Source organism: Leptonychotes weddellii, chromosome 10, assembly GCF_054177405.1.
Source record: "Leptonychotes weddellii isolate Sample4059 chromosome 10, ASM5417740v2, whole genome shotgun sequence".
Classification (NCBI taxonomy): Eukaryota; Metazoa; Chordata; class Mammalia; order Carnivora; family Phocidae; genus Leptonychotes; species Leptonychotes weddellii.
The window spans coordinates 46,221,439-46,227,306 of record NC_138378.1 but is presented as its reverse complement, the minus strand read 5'-3'; positions in this window follow the sequence as shown (position 1 = coordinate 46,227,306).

Sequence of the window (5,868 nt, the reverse complement as noted above, 5' to 3'; positions counted from 1 at the left end):
CCACATCTTCTTTATCCATTCATCTGTCGATGGACATCTTGACTCTTTCCATAGTTTGGCTATTGCAGACATTGCTGCTATAAACATCGAGGTGCATGTACCCCTTCGGATCCCTACATTTGTATCTTTGGGGTAAATACCCAGTCGGGCAATTGCTGGGTCGTAGGGTAGCTCTATTTTCAACTTTTTGAGGAACCTCCACACTGTTTTCCAGAGTGGCTGCACCAGCTTGCATTCCCACCAACAGTGTAGGAGGGTTTCCCTTTCTCCGCATCCCCACCAACATCTGTCGTTTCCTGACTTGTTAATTTTAGCCATTCTGACTGGTGTGAGGTGGTGTCTCATTGAGGTTTTGATTTGGATTTCCCTGATGACCTGAGGCTCTTTCTTAATGTCAGGAAGGACTCAGGCCATGCAGGTAGACGTTTCTGATGGGATTGCTGTGAAGAAAGTGGTCCCAAGGTCTCTTGGCACTTTTTCCAGTCCACATTAGCCCTCCTGACTCCTTCTGCCTCCACCCCAACCAGCCAAACAGCCAAGGAGGGTTTGGGGAAGAATCAAGTGCAAATGCTTTCAACCTCTGGTCACCTGTTCCCCTTGTTCACCTTGGGGCACAGGCTTTGCCTTCCTGGGGACCCCAACCCAGGACTGCATGTATACGGGAAACTTCCAGTGTTCATTGTATTTAAGTATATCTTCTAAGAGGCCAGAGCATAACCCACTGGGAAAGCTGTTGGAGAAGAAACAGTTTCTAAACTCCTAGAGATATTGATATTAATGGTAACACCTAGCAGCTGTTGGACATATAGCACCTACCGGGCACTGTTCTCAGTTGTATCTAAGAAATCATCGTATCTTTCTGTCATCTGCAGTGTAGAAGGCAGGGCGCCCCCTTCCTGTTGAGGCCTGGTCCACCCAGCGTGGAAGGTGCCGTGCATGAACCACAGGGTAGCAACACAAGCAGGATGTGCGGAGAGGACCCATAGGGGCTGCTTGTATCTCTGCCCACAGCAGGCATGAGGCAGCAGAGTAGCGTGCCTGATGCGGAGACTGTATTAATGACAATGTCCTGGGCCCCCTTCCTGGGTGTGTACCAGGGATGTGACTCAGGCTGGTGGGCTGGGCAAATTCACTGTGGGCTCTCTGAGTCGTCACTAGGAACACCCGGTGATCCTGGACACATATTTGGAGCGGTCTGAGCACTTGCTGTTGTGACCTTAATTTATAAACACGTATTGAGCACCCACTGGGTGCCAGGCACAGCAACGAACAAACTTATTTGAGAATTTCATTGCCTTCTGCTACCGTAAGATGTTTCAAGTTCACCTTGAAATTTTTCTCCCATGGTCCTGGAATCAACCCCTCCTTCAAGGAGCTCTGATTCATTTTACTGGAGAATGATGTTTAGAAGCCAAAGTCCTTGTACTTAGTGTTCTCATTGCCACTGGAGTGTCATTGCCTGTGAGCTGTCCTAGCTTGTCACAAGAACTCAGGAGCCAACCTGAAGGAGCTCTCAAAAACCAAAGCTAGAACAATTTGTGCAACAAAATAAATAATGCTAGTTTTAGACTATAACCCATAGAAAAAAGTGACGGTCCATAAGCCCCTACTGCTATAAATAAGTAATTGAAGATATAAATAGAGGGGAAGGGACATCTCTTATAAAATTTCTATTAATAAATGTAGATAGACAGAAATTGAAAATCACTATTAGGCAAACTTCTCAGTACTGTTGCAGACAGGACCCACCAATGGATGCTAAAAGTTTGAGGAGATGCAGGACACTTGCATACTCTCAAAGTATTTTCCCCCAAATATATGCCAATGACAAAGTGAAAAGTAGTAACTCTGCAATGAAGAAACATCTTCTTAACCAAGTGATCGAGGTTAACATCACCAGTAACAACCCTGTGATAGGATACACTGAGAGCAAGCACGCCTGGGGTATTCTGGCCCCAAATCCATTACTTCCTCCCAATCATGAGAAAACCTCAGACAAATGATCAAAACATTTTACAAAATAACCCATTCATACTCTTCAAAATGTTAAGGTCATGAATGATGCAGCAAGATTGAAACTGTCACGTATTGGAGGACAAGAGGAAGAAATAAGCACTAAATGCAATGCTGGCTCCAGGTAAAAAGACATAAGTGGAAAAAGCAGTGAGACTCTCGATAAGGTCTGTAGTTAGTTAATAGTATTCCTGGTTTTGATCATCCTGCTCTGGTCACATAAAATATTAACATTAGTGGAACCTGGGAGAAGGGTGTACTATTTTTGCAACCATTCTATAAATCTAAAGTTAATGCAAATAGAAAGTTAATAAAAAAGAAGGAAGAATTAAAAAAAAATATAACCTCATCTGTAAAATAGGGATAGTAGTAGTACCCAACTCACCAGGTTGTTAGGAGAATTAACCTGAGAGCAGGGCTCAGGCCTTGGTGGTGCTGAAAGTCGGTGCTTCCCTCAGTGGCCCCCCACAGAGAGGGAGGGGATGGGGTCAGCAGACAGAAAAGAGCTGTGTGCTGCCTGCTGGCCTGCCTCAGGGGATACCCAGGGCCCGGGACATTGAGGCTATGGGCACCAGGAAAGTAAGGAACAGGCCAGCTGAGTGAAAATGCCACCCAGCAGAAGCTCGCAGCAAAAGGCCACACCCCTCTTGAGAAATACTCCCACCTTCAAAGAACTTCAGTTCTATTCATTGTGTTTTATATTGAGTGAGAATAATTTATGGAGACGTGCTTTTTTGCTGAGTGATTTCTGTTGCTTTTTTCCATTTCTTAAACTTCTTGCCCAAACATGGTGGCCAAGTGCATGATCTTGTGGGCCAGGTGAGCTGCAGGAGAGACGTCTAGAAGGGGTTCCTGCATTACCTGGGCTATTGGATGACATGGGCTCTGAGTTCTTTCCAACTGTAATTCCTTAGGTGGTGGAAGCCTGAGAACCCAGCACAGGGTAAAGATATCTGGAAGGAGGTCTGAGTCAAAAAATCTGTGACGATTCTTCTTCTGCTCACCGTTCATGATCATGATGGTCCTTGAGCTATGGGGGCCTCGGGATGAAGGATGTGGGGCAGAACTGTTGCCCAGCCTCTGATGCCCTAGAGTTTCCTAAAAGCTTCTGGATGGCCTTTTCTGTCTCTGGAACATGATTCCCTTTGAAAATGCTTTCTAATTCTTTTACAACATTCCTTTCTCCTCCCCAGAGGTCTATGGAATTAAAATGCAAGCCAATTAAATGCCATTTAAGACCGTGGAGACAACAAAGCTTTGAGGGTACATGTTGTCTGTGAATCACCACTCTGAGGCCTCTTTGACCTTGTAGGGAGACACATGCTGTTTTGATGTGGGTTCACATTGCACATTCTCCCTCTACTTTGAAGGGCCCTGTGAAATTGGTTTATTGTTCTCCCCTGAGCCCTGTACTATGTCCGAAGAGAGATCTAAGTGGACATGTTGGCTTTTGAAATGCACATGCTGGGTGTTTTCATAATGTGACTGGTAGGATTGTCACGCTACCAAGTTAGAGCATTTTTTTTTTAGAGCCCAACTCTGAAGAGTGTGCTCAGATTCCTATGGTCTGGAATGGGGTCAAGTCCTGCTTCCATGAAGTGCAGAACTTCTATCAACAAGCTTGGTTATTGGTGCCAGGTATTGATGGTTTAAGGCCAAAACATTTATCGAGGTGTTCAAGATCTTCCTGAGTAATTTCCTATCTGTTTCTCAGCTTTGATCCCCCCCCAGTGACATCCAAAGAACTAAATGACCCTCACCCACTGTTCTCTGGATATGTCTTGGCATTCTCTAATCCATCCCTCCATTCACTCATTCCTTTATCCAACAAACATTTATCCAGTACCTACTGTCGCCATGAATAAGACTGTCAGAGTGCCAGATTTCAATGCACTTATATTTCTAACACTTTTTTTTAACTCAGTGTCCAAACTATCTCTGAGCCTGAGTGTTCTCCTTGCTTCCGAGACCAATTCAAATTTCATCTCTTTGTGAGGTTCTTCTGGTTCCTTCACTGTAAATGTATGGCTACGCATTTCAACCAACTCTCAACCTCAATCATGCATTTGTCTGGTAATTCACACCACCTTCTGTCTTCTCAAACCTCTGCCTATCAGCTAACAACCTCATCTTGTACATCACAGAGAAAACAGAAGCAAGGAGAGGATAATCTACTTTTCCACTAACAAATCTGTCAAAGTACCTACATTTGGATAATGCTGCCTACTTCCATAAAAGGCTGGCAATCCCATTCCCACTCATCAGCTTAAGGAGTCTGCTGTGGTAGTTACTCCTCTTCTCTCCCCAAAAATGCAGTTTGCCTATCTGCTAAATTATTGCTCTGAGCACTCCACTATGCTGAATGCAGTAACTTCCAGCAGAAAATAAAACAACCCTCTCTGCCTCCACCATGTCCTCCTCAACTGCAGTCCCATTTCTTTGCTTGACTGTGGAGCAATAATGGCCGGCAATGTAAATCTCTACTCATGTGTCCTCGCCTTTCCCATGTTCTTGTAACACGCTGTGGTCAGGCTGCAAAACTCCGCCTCCCCCACCCCCTACCGACACCCTTCTTGTCAAATCCACAGTTGGCTCCCAGGCTTAATCTCCCTTGACCCCCTAGCAGTGTTTGATACAGTTTATTAATCACTCCTCCTTATCATTCATCTCCCTTAGCTTCTTGGACACCATGTTCACGTGGCTTTCCTCCTCTCCCTTTGGCTGCCTTTTCTAAGGGTCTGGGCTGGCTCCTCTGCTCCACCATGATTTTTCTGTGTTGCAGTGTCCTGACCCAGTTCTCTGCACTGTCCCGGTCTTGTCCAGTCCTGCGTCTCAGAACACCATTTATATTCTACTGACATTTAAGTTTATATTTCTGGTCCCAAGTTTGCCTTCTGCCACGCCCATCACGCCAGACATAGAATCATATATTTAATACCTCCCTCAACATATTCACTTGAATGTTTAATAGACATCTCAAACAGTGTATCCAAAACAGAGCTGATGATGGACCTATCCCTCACATACTTTTCTCAGTTTTCCCTTTCACAGTAAATGGTACCATCATCCACCAGATTTTTCAACCCTCAAACCCAAGACTTATCCTCAATTCTGCTCTTTTTCTTTCTTTCTTTTTTTAATGTTTCTTTTTTAAAGATTTTATTTATTTATTTGAGAGAGTGAGTGAGTGAGAGAGCATGAGCAGGGGGAGGAGCAGAGGGAGAGGGAGAAGCAGACTCCCCACTGAGCAGGGGCTTGATCCCTGGACTCCAGGATCATGACCTGAGCTGAAGGCAGATGCTTAACCAACTGAGCCACCCAGGCACCCCATTCTGCTCTTTTTCTAATTGTCTCCATGTAGTCAATGGCTGCAAATCCTGTCTGCCTTGCTTTCCAAAGAGAGTTAGCATATTTGACCACTCTACTCTGAGCCCCTGTCTTTGCTTACCAGGATTTCTACAACCTTTCTCCGTCTTCTCCCAGCTTCCAGTGACCTTCCATGAGTCAGTTCCCCAGAGTGGTGTCTGAACAATCTAAATCAGGGTATGTGATGAAGCCCCTCAAAACCTGCAGTGGCTTCTCAGTCTATCCAGGATTTAATCAGATTCCCATTTTCTCTTATTCTTTGCAGTTCCTCAAACGAACCAGGCTTGCTTCATGCTTCTTTGCACACATGCTTCTTTGCAGGTCCTCAGATGAACCTCAAATGATCTGGTCTCAGGGCGTTTACATGTCTAGTTCCCTCTGCGTAGAGCTTTCTTCCTACAGATAGGCACTCATTCTCTTTATTGAGATCCTGTCTCCTGGGTCACCTTCTTTGGGGCTTCCCTAACTACGCTGTCCAAAATAGTACCC